The 16,591-nt window shown below is 40.8% G+C and overlaps 1 protein-coding gene across 1 annotated transcript in view; it reads right to left on the reverse strand.

Moving 5' to 3' along the window:
- LOC125459774 (golgin subfamily A member 4) overlaps window positions 1–16,591 on the reverse strand; it is a 709,733-nt gene that overhangs the window by 177,636 nt on the left and 515,506 nt on the right. The window lies entirely within an intron of this gene.

Genomic DNA, 16,591 nt, shown 5'->3' on the forward strand with positions numbered 1-16,591 from the left:
CAAGGTGGTGGTCTTGTAATAATGTCATGGAACTAGCAATCTAGAGGCCCAGGATGAGGATATGGGTTCAAATCTTACACGGCAAGCTATTCAGTTTAAGGGCAATTAGAAATGGGCAACAAATGATGACTATATCCAATGAACATAAAAAATGTACATTTTCTTTCAGTATTTTCCTCCCTTTCCCTTTAGTCAGGGACAATGATGATTTTATGTTTCTTTTTAGACAGTTGCTAATGTGCAGGATGGATTTTGGGAAAAAAGAAAACAATTCACCAAAATCTCATCACTCTGTACTAGTCCATTTATGTTTGTGACTATCATGTAGTTGTGATAGAGGCCAAGTTTGGCATATGCAATATACAATATTGCAAACTTATCAGGAGACACAGAGTAGATTTTATCCCCAATTTGGTTGGAGAAAGTGGTGATGTGCCTTCTTGAACTGCTGTAGTCCTTGCCATATTGATGCATCCACAGTGCTGTTAAGAAGAAATTTCTGAATTTTGACCCAGAGACAATGAAGAAAAGGCAATATAATGCCAACTCAAGATGTTGTGAAACTTGTAGTTGGGAGTGGTCCCATGTATTTGCTGCCCTTGACCTTTTAGATAATAGAAGTTGTGGCTTTGAAAGTTCCTTTGTAAGTGCTGCTTGATAGCACTGACGATGACCTGTTCTATCATTTTGGTGCTGATCAACAGTTGATTGATGGAGTGATAATTGGTTTGGTTAGGGTTTATGTGTTTTTTGTGCAAAGAACATACTATAACAAATTTCCACATTGGTAGGTAGAAGCAAGTATTGGAATTGCGCTGGAACAGATTGTTTGAGGGAATGGTTAGTCGTGGGGCTCGAGTTTTTACTTAACTGGAATGTCATTAGTGCCCATGGTCTTTGCAGTATCTAAAATCTTCTAGACATTTCTCAATATCATGTTGAATAAACTGAATTAGCTGAAGACTGGCAGTTGTGATGCTGGGAACCTCAGGAGGAAGCTGAGACAGATTGTACATTCTCTGAAGAAGGATGTCAATGTTTCAGTCCTGTCTTTTGCACTGAGGGACTGACCTCCCTTATCATTGAGGATGGGGGTATTTGTGGAACTTCTTACTCCTGTTGTTTAATTTCTGTAACCAGTCAAAACCAGACGCAGGAGGGCTGCAGAGTTTAAAACTGATCTGTTTGTTGTGGGATCACTTAGTCTTTATTATTGCATCCTGCTTCTGCTGTTTGGCATGCAAGTAGCCCTGTGTTTTTGCTTGGGCAGAAGCATTTTACAGAACTATATTAATCTCTTACACTGTTGGTACAGAAAAATTTCATGAATTAATTTATTCATAAATTCATTATAGAACTTTATAAAATAATGTGAGGTATAGATAGAGTTAATGGTAGTTGTCTTTTCCCTAAGATGGGGGGCACATATTAAGGTGAGAGGAAAGAGATTTTAAAAAGACATAAGAGGCAAATATTTTACACAGAGGCTGGTTTGCATGTGGAATTCACTTCCTGGTGAAGTGGAGGATGCAGGCACAATTACAACGTTAAAAGATAATTGGATGGATCTATGAGTAGGAAAGGTCAGGAAGGATATGAGCCAGGAGTAGGCAAATGGGACTAGTTTAGTTTGGGATTATGTTCAGCATGGACTAATTAGACCAAAGTGTCTGTTTCTGTGCTGTATGACTCTGTGACTATATGACTAAATACGTACTCTATGAGAAAAATAGAGTGAAATTTCATATTACAGCCATTCACATGAACTAAAATAATGGGCACCAAGAGTTTATGATTGAAGAAATGGGAAGGAATTGGAAAATTCAATGGCCACTCGTCCAATTGCTATATTCAGGTCAACCTGTAAATGGGCAAGCAGCCTCTCTGCAACAGGCCATAAGCCTGCTTTGCTATGCAAACTGGGATTGTATATCTGTTGCAAGAACACAATGTAAAACCAAATACAATTATAAACAGCTTCCCCAATTCTAGGATGTATCTGTGCAATGACTCAATCCGGAGCTGTTTAGTTTTCATCAGGTTGCAGGTAACAAGCTGCATCATCATAATCATTTGACATGGGCAACTTGCTACTTTAATTGAATTGAATCTAATGCTGAATATACCTTTGGGATCAAGGGAGGATGGGTGAGCAGCCAGACCAATCGCTCCAATTGTTTGTGGTCTGTTTTAGGTTCAAGTCAGATTTCCATCCCTTGGTACCATTCACTGTAGTTCTTCAATTAAGTTCAATTGTACAGCATACAGTATACATCATCAAACTAACCTGTACTTCATTTTAAAGAGCAAAATGATTTTTTAGAATTGTTTGCTGTGCTTATTCAATTAGGTAAACTGTTAGTTATTATAAAATGGTTCTGGAAAATAAAATACAATTTCAGATAGAACATTTATAAATTCTTAAATGAAAAATTATAGGTCAGTTCATGATTAGATTTGGAAACTATTAAAACTATTTCAGACTACTGTATCTAAATCAGCTTTTATTGAGAATTGGCATTTTTGTTCATATTTCTCCTTGTTTTCTTAAGAATAAAGGTGTTGAAGTGATTAAATAATTTGGTAGACAAGCACAGGCTTTAACAATGCATGCAATAAAGCAAACCATGCTGTGTCCAGGTAATCTCAAACTGTAAATCAAAATCAAGTAAGGTTGAAAAATCAATCTTTTTGTGTTACCTCCAGGGCAAACACAATTTATAAATGCACCATTCAAATAACCTCCACTGCAATGTTAACAAGGCTTTAATATCACACCTCTCTTAAAATGCAGAGATTTTGCTTTAAAAACATGTAAACTAATTTCGGTGCTAAAACAAGAAAAAAAAAGTATTCCATAGCTAGATATCTATCAATTCCATTAGCTTTATAATGGTCAAAGAGCACAGCTTAACCTGAAGGTTATTTCATGAATGAGAGAAAGCCATATCAGCAGTGTGTTCAAACTTCACAGGAAGGGATATTTTCCTTACGAATGAGATTCTATTGTTTTTCAGGATACTCTATGTATGTGCAGTAGGACACAGATAGCAGCCAATATTGAGTTACTTGGGCTTGGACAATTATGTAATGACATCTTAGTAGATATGGTCTGGTCCTTAAAGGTGAAATGTAGTTTGGGAAAGAATCCTTCCTTAACATTACAAAAACAAATTTTCCAAATAAATGTTGCTTATATGAAATAAATCTCTCTTCTGTGAAATGCAACAAAGAAATGACTAAAATAGACTTCTTTGTAGATACTGAGTGAGAGAGGAAATTCATGGGATGACCCTTCCTTAAGTCTCAAATATATATGCAGAAATCCAATTGAGGTCACTGGGTCAAAGTTATAGGCTGTAATGCTGCTACAAGAGATGTCTTATTTCAAAACAAATCAGGGCGATTCTAATGGTTTAGATAGTTGAGGTTAATGAGAGTGACAATTGGAGAAAGTGGCACATATACTGCTCTTACAAGGGTGTGTTGAGGAAAATCATTAGGACAGGGAAAAGGGAGTTTTATTCAAGACCTTGCCTTTACTTATCTAACTTGTGATATTAGCTGGATGCCAAAATATCAAGGGACCAATATTTCTCAATCACTCAGCCACACCCAATGTCACAGCCTTCATGATTAAAGTCAATATCAACTTTCATACCATCGTTTTCAATACGACTTCCATTTCTTTTTCAGGAAAAAGCATCCTCTTTTTAGCATGTAAAAAATAATCCGTTTCTATTTTCCTACAAATTTTTCCACTTTCCATATTACTTACCATCTGTCAAGTTTTTAGCCACTCACTTAACATATCTCCATTCCTTCCAGATTCTTTATATTCTCCCTACCTTCCCCAAGAACAAACATTACATCATCTGATATATATAGTTTTCTCCTTTCTGTTTCCTTGCTTTCTTGAATAGTAGTGTTACATTTACAGTTTTTCAATCCATTGTGTTGTAGCTTCACACTTGTTTAATTTCTGTTTAATGTGTAAACTTGGTTTCTAAGTTTAACAGTTTCATCTCCCATATTCTCCCAACTGTCAGCCATGCGACCTCTCAAAGAACAGTTTGAAAGAATTTAAAGCAATGAGTGTCTCTGAGAATTATAGCTTGCTTGACTACTTTAGGCTAATAGTTGAGGTTAGAGTGGATACAGAATTAATGTGTTTGATAACTACTTTACCTCTGATTAACTAAAAATTGGTTGAGTCTGTCTTGGGCATCTCTGACAGTGCTCAAAGAGTGCTGTGCTGTGACTCATCGCTGGAAGCACCTCCAATTGTTCCTCGATGACGTAAAGCATTTATCACATTATTTTTCTTCTACGGTAGTGTCACTCCTTGTCGCTGCGCAATTTGCTAAAGGTGCATCAATCCACTATCATTCTGGACAATCTTGCTGCAGCATCTTAAAAGGCATTCTAAATGTTATGTCTGCCAGAGTCAACACCATTTCCTTCTCAAGGGCAAATAGGGTTGTGTAATAAATGCTGATTTAGTCAGCAATGCCCTTGTACCATGAATGAATGTAAGAAAAAAAGCCAGATATGTCTAGAAAGTGAATTTCCATCTTCATGACACTCTGGCTTGCTCAGTTGCAAATCTTGTGATCAAGTGAATCAAGCAGTCCTTTTCCTGTGCATCAGTTGAAGGGTTCCTACAGATGACTTGAGGCTCCAAGTGACAATTTATGATTTTTCTTGGAGGTAAGCTTATCTGGATGAGATTTGGCTGTTGTGGGATGACGGCATCATGATACCTCCAAGGTAACTTCCAGAGATATGCATGATGATCTTTCAGTGATTGCATCCCCTTTTGGAGTGAAATTCTTCCTAGTTGATGAATACTTCAGGATGAAATAAAGGCAGCTTCACTGTCACATGAGCAATCCATGACTGGCTATTCCAGCGGGAATTCAGCTTGGGAAGCAAATCTGAGAGCCCTCTCAAACCGGACTGGCCGAATCAGGTGCAAACACAATTGCCTGCCCTGGCAAACTTGGAACTTGTGACATAGAAGTTGCAGGTTTGGGTAGTAAGTGGTCAGATTCTAAAAAGATTGCAGTGAAACCCCGAAGAGAATAGAGATGACGATGATAGTCGCTGACAATTCACGCCCAGCTGGCCCAATAGGAAGGAGTTCCTCTTCCAGGAGATTGTAAATGTCAGCAATATCTCGATGGCAAGGTTTAGCCTCCTGACAAACTGGTGTTCAGTCAGAAGGCTGACCTTGTGCCTGTGTAGTGTGTTGGGAGTATTACCTCTTGCAAGCTGGAGCCCTGTGACTCCTCCTGTGGCAGGCAGTTGAGAAGGCTAATTCTGCCCTGCCTGCTCTTTACTGGAGGTCCAAGCAAGGGCTACATTTGGCTCCCAAGCTGCTGTTAACGCTGACAGCTGGAAATGGATATCAAAGCTGAAATTCTTTAAGGTAACAGAAATAACCTCCAAAGTCTTGGGAAATCATCTCCAAAACTCTGAAAGCCATTCTGATAAGACCTGTGGGGGGTAAGCTGCCATATCTCAGTATGTAAATACTGTCCGATGTGACAATCTCAGCTGTGAATAGCAGTTGTCCCTTTGCAATACTAGTGAGCTTCAGGTAGCTCTGAAAGCCCGTGCTCTCAGAGATAAAGGCAGAATCCGACTTAACACTCAATTGAAATTTAACATCAGAGATAATAGGAACTGCAGATGTTGGAGAATCCAAAATAACAAAGTGTGGAACTGGATGAACACAGCAGGCCAAGCAGCATCTCAGGAGCACAAAAGCTGACGTTTCGGGCCTAGACCCTTCATCACAGAGGGGGATGGGGAGAGGGTTCTGAAATAAATGGGGGGGGGGGGTGCAGACCGAAGATGGATGGAGGAGAAGATAGGTGGAGAGGAGAGTATAGGTGGGGAGGTGGAGAGGGGATAGGTCAGTCCGGGGAGGACGGACAGGTCAAGGAGGTGGGATGAGGTTGGTAGGTGGGAAATGGAGGTGCGGCTTAAGGTGGGAGGAGGGGATAGGTGAGAGGAGGAACAGGTTATGGAGGCGGGGACGAGCTGGGCGGGTTTTGGGATGCAGTGGGGGGAGGGGACGAGCTGGGCTGATTTTGGGATGCAGTGGGGGAGGGAGCAATTTTGAAGCTTGTGAGGTCCAAATTGATACCATTGGGCTGCAGGGTTCCCAAGCAGAATATAAGTTGCTGTTCCTGCAACCTTCGGGTGGCATCATTGTGGCACCGCAGGAGGCCCATGATGGACATTTCGTCTAAGGAATGGGAGGGGTAGTTAAAATGGTTTGCAACTGGGAGGTGCAGTTGTTTATTGCGAACAGAGCAGAGATGTTCTGCAAAGTGGTCCCCAAGCCTCAGCTTGGTTACCCCACCACTCCCGGCACATTTTTCCATCTCCACCTTAGTCTGCCTTCTGGAGAGACTACTCTCTCGTTGACTCCTTTGTCCGCTCCACACTCCCCTCTAACTTCATCACTCCCGGCACCTTCGCCTGCAACCGCAGGAAGTGCTACACTTGCCCCCACACCTCCTCCCTCACCCCCATCCCAGGCCCCAAGATGACTTTCCATATTAAGCAGATGTTCACCTGCACATCTGCCAATGTGGTATACTGTATCCACTGTACCTGGTGTGGCTTCCTCTACATTGGGGAAACCAAGCGGAGGCTTGGGGACAGCTATGGACAACACCTCCGCTCGGTTCACAATAAACAACTGCACCTCCCAGTCGCGAACCATTTTAACTCCCCCTCCCATTCCTTAGATGACATGTCCATCATGGGTCTCCTGCAGTGCCACAATGATGCCTCCCGAAGGTTGCAGGGACAGCAACTCATATTCCGCTTGGGAACGCTGCAGCCCAATGGTATCAATGTGGACCTCACAAGCTTCAAAATCTCCCCCTCCCCCACTGCATCCCAAAATCAGCCCAGCTCATCCCCTCCCCCCACTGCATCACAAAACCAGCCCAGCTCGTCCCCGCCTCTCTAACCTGTTCTTCCTCTCACTTATACCCTCCTCCCACCCCAAGCCGCAACTCCATTTCCCACCTACAAACCGCATCCCGCCTTCTTGACCTGTCCGTCCTCCCCGGACTGACCTATCCCCTCCCTACCTCCCCACCTATACTCTCCACTCCACCTATCTTCTCCTCCATCCATCTTTGGTCCGCCTCCCCCTCTTTCCCTATTTATTCCAGAACCCTCTCCCCATCCCCCTCTGTGATGAAGGGTCTAGGCCCGGTCAGCTTTTGTGCTCCTGAGATGCTGCTTGGCCTGCTGCGTTCATCCAGCTTCACACTTTGTTATCTTGAAATTTAACATACTTGCATCTCTGACAGAATGAAAGTCTCAAATGAGTTTCTCATGCTCTAACAAATGCACTCAGGATAAACTCAAAAGTTGTTTGTTTTCTACTGACTTGCTAATAATCTTTAATTTTTAAAACTGCAGCCAGCATTGACCACTGTCTACTCTGGCAGTTAATTACCCCAGTTAATTGTGTTTTTATTTCTCAACACACCTCAATTGTCTCATTTTCTTTTCCAAAATTTGCTGTTTGTTTGTCACTACTTTAGAATTTCATTAGAATTGACTTTTAAGCTAGGAGATGGAAAAATTTAATCAAAGTCAAGCTAAAGATCATGACAGCCACAGACAGAGCCCAGCAGCATACAAATATCAACCTCAGCTGCCACAAAGCACAGGGTAAGTATTTTGTGGGATGTAAAACATGATAGTCACCTTCTGTAAATCCCCAGGAGTTCCTTTAGTCCGCTTTTATTACAGAAAGTAACCATGAAGGGAAACGTTCTAGGCATTCATTCAGCTAACAGGAACACAAATCAATACTGCTTTTTTATCCAAGTGACTTTGTGTGACAAATGCAAGCCTTATACCTTGATGACATATTTGCAAATTGAACAGTCAAATAACTTCTGCTTTAAAATCAATTCAAAAACCCAAGATAACACACAAAATGCCGATTTCACATGAGCTTTTTAATGGGTCATTGGTTTAGCTGTTGACTGAACTTAATTCCCTGGTTTTGATTGTGCTTTTTATTACTTTACCTTTCAGATTTAATTCTATGTCACTTAAAAAGAAAAAAATAGTCTTGCTCCTAATTAAGGTTTGCTAGATTAACCCTTACAATATTGCACAACCCTGGGAATTCTATTCTTTTTGGACTAGTCAACATTTTAGAGTCTGATTTTATAAACAGGCATAATTTGGGGAGCTGATGTATGGATGAATCTTTCCTCTACTGGTAATCTACTTAACACAGATTGTTTTTACAAATTGGAAAATCGAATAACCATCTTTACCACCATCTCTTGTTCATGCACATAACTACCTCAATACTACTTTAGTACTGACATGTGAGCAGCACAATGGTCAATATACTACTAATCACCCAGACAGCGGCTGTACTGTCCTAAAACATCACTAGACAGTCATTTCAGAATCACAACCCTCTCTACATATAAACCTATTCAGCAGGCACAGTGGTGAACCTTCCACCTTGAGAACAAACAAAACTAGGGGACAAGTTATGGTTATAATTAAGGATAATTTGAGTAAATATATGGAGAAAAAAGTAATCAGTGTGTTGGGGTTTTATGTTGTTTATGTTTAAATAAAACTCTGACCAAAAAAAATCATATACCTGAAAAACCAACATTTGAATATTTGTTGTGTTATAAGACACAGCATTACTTCTCTACTCCAGTATTTTTTTGTCTACTTGGACAAAGCAGAATGTCTATATTCAGTCACATAAATAGTAATAGTAATATAAAGTAATCGTATGGTTAAGCAATCATGACTAATGAATGGCATAGGGACCCTAGCGATTTAAAAAAGACTATCCAAATGCAAGGAAAAGTGGACACCCAGCAGACCAAGAGAGCTATAACAAGCAAAAGCGAATACTACTGAAGCAGTAAGAAGATAAAAAGGTAATATAAAATAAAACATGCCAGTGAAATAAAATAAAACTGCAAAACTTTTCAGAAATATATTGAGGGAGATTAGTAAAGGGGAATGTGAGTCCATTAAAAACGAATGCAGGTGAGATGGCAAAGAATAATAAATAAATTGCAGAATTGTTTATGGGTATTTTCTATTGGCTTGCACAGTGGAAGAATAGGACACAGTACCAGCAGTTTAATGGAGCCTGACAATGAGTCACAGGGCTAGCAATCTAGAAATATAGTTTAAAAATGGTAATGGAGAATAGAATGAGATCAAATCTCCAGGACCTAAAGGTTCCAGAGGATACTGGAAGTAAATTATAGATACATTAAAAATAAACTTCCAGAACTTGCTCGGTTTGTGTCTTTGGATTGAAAAATTGAAACTGTCAATGCATTTTTCAAGAATGAAGTTGGGGCAATCCAGAAAATCCTGTAGTGATTAATCAGAATATTGCTGCTCCCATTGTTTCTTTGTCCAAAATCTATCTCAGGAGCTTTCAACATCTGAGTGTCAAACTACGAGTGTAATATTACCTTCTTGGTGTGCCATGAGCAATAGCAAGAAAATTGGGTAAATGCTGAAAGAAAAATATCGGCATCAAGAAAATGTTTTATGATTTTCACTTTAAGCTTTAAAAGGTGATGCTAGAACTTTGCCAATGAGCAGCAACTATCTTATTTCCATGCAAAGCCCAATCTGCAGTTTGATCTGGCAGCTTTTGTGGCAAACTCATTGCATGTGCCTCAAACAAATGGCACTGTCTGAAAGGTGGAAGGAAGCAGTCAGTCAAGTGTAACCAGTCCAGAATTATAGATAGGTCAGTCGGGGTGCTGTATTTGTTATCAGTCCAAGAATTAGACCAAGCTCAGTTGGGGATGTCCTGCCAAGTCTGACTTGGGATGGGGCATGGTCAGTCCCAGGAAAAGCGAGCAATATTGTACTGGATCATTGAAAGATGCTTACTGTGATAGAGGGCAATTCTAGGGAGAGCAGAAGGGGACTGGAAGTTCCTGAAAGGCAGTAGGTTCTCACAAGTCAAGGTCATTCTGGTCTTTAAATTGGGAGGGTATCTGGCTGTCAAGGGCATGGGAATTTCCAAAGTCAATGGCTCTGGGTACAAAATGGGCACGTTATTTGTAACATAAAATGGCTCAGTAAAAACAAGGGGAGGTTCTAAGGTCATAGGGATCTTACAGACTGCTTTAATAAAGGGAACTGGAAAGATGGGATCAATTTGAGTGTCATAGATGGAGCCTGCAATATACCCACAATAACATGTCGTTGGAATCTGTCCCCCATAAGACTTTAAGATGTAGTCATTCTTTTAAACTCCAATGAGTCCTGGCCTGAACTATTTAACCTCTATCAATAAGAAAGTGGAAAGCTTCCACAATGGTGGCATGGTGGCTCAGTGATTAGCACTGCTGCCTTACAGCATCAGGTTCGATTCCAGCCTTGTCTGTATGGAGTTTGCACGTTCTCTCTATGTATGCATGGGTTTCCACCAGGTGCTCTGGTTTCCTCCCACTATCCAATGATGTGCAGGTTAGGTGAACTGGCCATGCTAAATTTCCCTGTGGTGTCAAGGGATGTGCAGGCTAGCTTGATTAGCCATGGTAAATGTGGGGTTACAGGGATGGGCTAAGTGTCTGAATGGGAAGCACTTTGGAAAGTCAGAGCAGATTTAATCAGCTGAATGGCCTCTTTCCACACGGTAGGGTTTCTATGACACACTCTGTGAGGATGTACCATGAAGTTTCATATGGTGCATGTGAGGGCTGAGGAGTTCCTTCAATGCTCTTTTATTTTCAATCTTTCTCACATTATCCATGGATTATCTGCTCATGGATTTCACAAGGAGATCACTGTGGCTAGAGTCCTGAAAGGCATGGTTCAAGGGTCATGCTGTCTGAGCCTAATTGCAGTTATGATGTCTATATATTGCTTGAGAGAGATAAGCACTGTTTGGCAATTGCAATGGTTCTTTTAACTTTGGAATGTTTATGAGGCTGTTAGGCTGCTCAAATTTCAATTAGTTTTGAATTAACCATGTCTAACAGCAAAAATTATTACTGCAGCAGACAATTTAACAGTGCAAGTGAAGATATTTTCAACAGCGAATGGGTCTCTTCAGTGATGTTTCACCCACGCCATCTAGATGCCCTAGTAAGTTTTTTTTATTTTGTCTGATCCCAATACTGTTCAAACTTCTGCAGCAGGTGATGAGGGATGCTTCTTTGTGCCTGGCCCATTTACCTAGAAAACTTAGGCGATCAACCCTGAGTGCATTTGGACTAAGGGCTCAGGTCTGTTGAGAGTTTCCTGCCTGAATGCAGGCTTACTCTCTTAAGCTTGAACTTCTGCAGGTATTGGGATCACAAGCAAGGAGGTGATTGAGGAGTGGGTCCCAATAGAGTGTCCTGAGAAGATTCCGTGGCTCCTCCGACTGCTGGTATCCCAGTGTCTTCCTGAGAGAAAGAGGCACCTGGAACGAATTATCCGCTTCCTCCTTTGCCATTGATGTTGAGCACCAATGGTTACAGCAATAGAATGCAAGCTCTTGCACAAATCCTGCAGTCACTGAGGGTGCTGGACACTCCATCTATCCATGGAAACAGACAAATGGAGGAATGCTGGAGACAGATTGGCCACAATAATGTGGATGGACTCCTCCAAACTTCACCATAGTTTGCCAGTTGCCTCTGATAAACCTACCTGTTATTTCTATGTCTGCCTGTTCACTTTGATAAAGTCATTAATGAAAGAATCCATGGGATTGTCTTCTGTTTAGGGCTGTGCAGGTCTCTGGCAGTTCCCTAAGTGCCAACGTCTTTGGTACTTGTTTCTTAAGCACTTGTGAAGATGTGTCAACAATGTGCTCACCAGACTGTGCTCCCAAGTCTAAACTAGACACAGCAGTCAACGAGGTGAAAGTCTCTAAGTTGGGGAGGGGTAAGCAAGTGAAAGCTTCGCTGGTGAATCCTCTGAGCATTCAGTAGCTTCCTGTTTAGAGGTAGGAGGTCTCTGACATTAGTCACTTTGTGGAAGCTCACTGGGTGCGTCTAGTGCCTGCAAATAGAACAGAACCAAATTAGTTATCTAAGGGAAAATAAAGCTTGTGCAAATTCAGAATGAATTACCACTGGTGTTAATGAGTGAGTTGCACAGTAGATGAAGCTTACTTGGTTGGCTGAAAATTGAGATCTTCCTTTTCCCACATCAGCAGTCGCCTTCTTTGCTGGCTAATTTGAGAATCTTCTTGCGTGGAGCAAGGAGACTGATGGCCATTACCTATTGGTTATGGATCAATATTTTCCTGCAATGGGATAAAGGAAGGAGTGAGTAAGTTGTAATGCACAAGCCAGAGAATGGTGAGGTGCCCCGAGTGAGTGGGTAGGAAGTGCAGAAGGTGGGAATGGTTAGCGGCTTGATCAGAATGAATTGAATGACAGAACTTGAGTAGAGATGAGGAATGTAGTACAGAGCATAGTAGCCCACAAGTCTTGGCAAGATACATGGTGTAGCCGTAGAGTTATGAGCGAATGGTGGTCCTGTGAATGTGGAGCACAAAAGTTCAATGATCTTCTCCCATAGGACTGGGCATCCATTCTGACTCTGGACACAGCACTGACCTGGTCTGTTATCTGGGTCCAAGTTGGCTTGATCTGGAGGCATGGCCTCCTGTGGTGATCTGCAGGAAAAGCTATGACCCTTTTCTTCTCTACTCCATCCACCAGAACCCTGTCTGCAAAGCAGGGTGCAAGCATTTTCTTCCTTTGTGCCATAATGTTTGAATACCACAGTGTGACAGGCAGTTCCTGGCTTGCAGAGATTGAAGTGATGTGCAGCTGGGCTTTTAAATGTAGTGCCAGTGGCAGGAACGCTGAAAGGTCCTGACTGCGGTGAACATTTCCACCAATCCTGCCAAGCAATTCCATGAGAAGGGCATCCAACGGTCAGGCTGCATAATTAATGAGGCAAGGAACAGAAATTCCATGAGAAATGTCACTCTACGCCATGATAGCTCAGGTTTCATGAATTCACTTGACGAACCATGTTAATTGAAAATGGGAAATTTCTGGCCCGGGTAACAATGACTTGCATTTTAAAAACAGACTAAAATCTGAAAGTACACAATTTAAAATATCTCAACATAGAGACATCTTCAACTTTAAGTTTCAAATTTAAAATTTAACAAGTGAAATGAGATTAGTTTATTCACTGATATTAAAACAAATATTGATTACATAAATTCAAGACAGCCTGAGTATTGTGTTCACCAGACAGAGTAGTATGTAAGGCTGTACCGTGCAGAAAGTAGACAACTTGCAACTAGAGACAATTTACATTTGTGCAATGAGGAGGTACATTCTGAGGCAGGAATTGGGAGAGAACTAAATAACATGCATTTATATAACATCTTTCATGTCCTCAGCACTTTACAGCCAACTGTAGGCAACTCCAGCATTCAATTTGTGTACAATAAAGGTCCACAAGCAGCTCTCAGATGAATAATTCTTTAGAAGAGTAACAGAAGATTTGGGCAGAAATCTTTGAGGTGGTTTTGAAGATGGGGAGAAAGGAGAAATTCAGGACACTGGTGTTAACTAAGGCTCTCAAAACGCATTTTGTCACTCATCACTATTTAGCAAACTTCATAATTTTCAAAGCAATAAGTTTTTAAATAGACTGTGGTAAGCCTGTAGAGTCTGTTCAAAATATTTCAAAAACTAATTGAATTTTATCAACTTTTTTGGTTTGGGAAAGAACACAAAACTGTATTGTATTTATTTATTAATTTATTTTAATGCAGTGGTACTAAAGCAAGGGCTTAATGGGCCATACATCTAACACAATTAAATATAATAAAGCTTTTCTTAAAAAAAAAGAGAAATGTCTGAATTCTAATGAACTAGGAATCTTCTAATTTTACTCTTCCATGAAATATGCATGTTGGCTGCATCCCCTCTTCATCTATATTTAACTACCTTCTTATTGCACAAATCTGAACTGTCTCTAGTTGAAAGTTGTCGACTTTCTACATGGCTGCATTACATACTATTGTATCCAGTGATCACAATGCTCAGGCTGTCTTGAATTTACCTAATCGATATTTGTTTCAATGTCAGTGAATAATATAATGTCAGTGAATAAACTAATGTCATTTCATTCGTAAATTTTAAAAAATGAAGACATAAAGTTGAAAATGTAAAGGCCTCACAATAATAACAAAATTGCAGGAACACATTAGACACTCAGGTTAAGGGCCACCACCTTCATGGAAATTCTTGACACAAACTTTTCTTCTTGCAGACCCAGAATTTAATAGCGTTAACAGCTGTGTGCAGATGTTACTATGTCAAAGTTTTGCATACTTATCCTCACTGTTTTGCTGCAAGAAAGAAGGTTTTCACTCACAAGACTTCAGATGTAGCATTCTTTTAACATGACTTTGGTTCTTTTCTTTAAATCCTTCTTGCTTGTTACGTACTTTCCTTTTTAGAAACATAGAAAATAGGAGTAGGAGTATGCCATATGCCCCTTCGAGGCTGGTCTACTAATCGTTATGTTTGTGGCTTATCATCCAAATCAATTGTCTGTTCCTGCTTTTGTCCCATATCCTTTGGTCCTTTTAACCTCAAGTGCTATGTTCAACGTCTTCTTGAAATCATACAATGTTTCGGCTTTGACTGCAGTCATGGATTCCCCAGGCTTACCACTCTTCGGGTGAAGAAGAAAATCAGGGTGGTATGGTGGCTCGGTAGTTAGCATGCTGCCTTATAGGTGAGAGACCCAGGTTTGATTCCAGCCTTGGGTGACTGTGTGGAGTTTGCATGCTTTCCCCGAGTCTGCTTGAGTTTCTACCCGGTGTTCTCGTTTCCTCCCACAGTTCAAAGATGTGCAGGCTGGATGGATTGGCAATTGGAATAGGGTGAGGTGCTCTTCGGGGCAGCGGTGGGGGTGGAGGGGTTCGGTGCAGACTTGATAGGCCAAATGGTCTCTTTCTGCACTGTAGGGATTCTCTGAAATTTCTCCTCAGTCCTAAATGGTTTATCACATATCATTTGAAAGTGATCACTGATTCTGGGCTGCCCTGCCAATGGGAACATTTTTCCTGCATCTTCCATGTCTAGTCTTGTTAGAACTGTTAGTTATGTACTGTACTAACATGTATGATGAAAAAATTATTCACCTTAATCTTCACCAATATCTAAAATAACACTTTGAGCTTTGAGAACATGAAACAATGAAGTTGCATAGTTTAATCTTGGATTCCTTTTCATTGTAAGCCAAATGCACTTTCATGATCAAACTAAATACAAACTGAGGTATTCAGTTCACTTATAAACTTAGAAACATTAAACGCCATTAAGCAATGAAAATTGATAGTAATCCAATCCATTGTTAAACTCAAGTGTAAAATCCAAAGTATTTCACCTGCAGGGTCCCATAACAACATTTCAACACAAAACAAATCACAGATAAGCTGCTGTAAAATCAATTTTTCTTTAACCATATGATCCCTTTCAGGCCTACATTATCAAATTGAGTTCTCAGCTCCCATGAAGAAATGTTGAGAGGGGAACAAACCAGAAAATTTTTGTTCAACATTTGACCAGCGTCAATGTGGAGGAAACCCCATTGGCAACTACAAGAAATGTCAGGTAGAGATTAATGCTCACAGTCCTGGGAAATGGCTGGGAAATGGTGTAAGACTGTGGTGGGAGAAAGGGTGGGGTTTGCACTTCATTAGCCAGAAAAAATGAGGTGCAAAGTGCGAGAAGGCCCTCCTGTCTCTGGGCCAATCAAGGCTTTTATAAGATTAATAAAGCATCTCATCCAATTACAGGGGTAGAGTCCAACAGCATTTTTGTGGATGAAACACACCATCAGGATCTGATATCAGCAAGGGAGCCCCACTTAACTCTCCTCCAAGGTGTCCACTGGTGTTCTTCATCCCAGGCCTCCTTAGTATTAGCAGTGGCTACTGCTCTTATGGCACTGTCAGGTCTGAATGTCTGCTGGGCCTCTGGTTGGCCAGCAGCTGTTAGGTGGGATCATCATTCTGAAGGGTCTCCGAACGTTGATTACAAGCAATTAGGACCCTGATCCTGAAAATTGCTACAGTAATGTTGCCATCAGCTTTATGGCTGGTGAATGTGGATACTGCTGACTTCAGCCCATTGTGGAAATCTGAGACTGGACACTCTCATTTGATTATTTTTATCTTGCCTTTGAACTAGTATGTGGGTGAATTGAAGCCAAAACAATGTTCAACTTCAGTAGCAGGACTACATGAGTCAAATGGCAGGTTTACACCTTGGTGTTGTATGGTCATGCTGATTCTGGCATAAGGTCAGAATTTTCATCCCAAAGAGGGAGGCTAGAACTGAGGTGGGTAGGTGCATAATTTTGTGTGATTTATACCAGATTGGAACAAAATTTCTTACAGCTGCCAATGAATCTCCTTCTCATTTGTTTTAGATTGCAGCTTTATATTTATGTTCTGAGGAGTCTATTCTTTCAGGGTCCCAATAAGGAAGTCCTTCTGCAAGTTGAATTTTCAAGCCAAGAATTAATAGAATTAGTGAGGAAAAACCAAGGATTCCTA

The sequence above is a fragment of the Stegostoma tigrinum genome, chromosome 16 (genome assembly GCF_030684315.1).
Source record: "Stegostoma tigrinum isolate sSteTig4 chromosome 16, sSteTig4.hap1, whole genome shotgun sequence".
Classification (NCBI taxonomy): domain Eukaryota; kingdom Metazoa; phylum Chordata; class Chondrichthyes; order Orectolobiformes; family Stegostomatidae; genus Stegostoma; species Stegostoma tigrinum.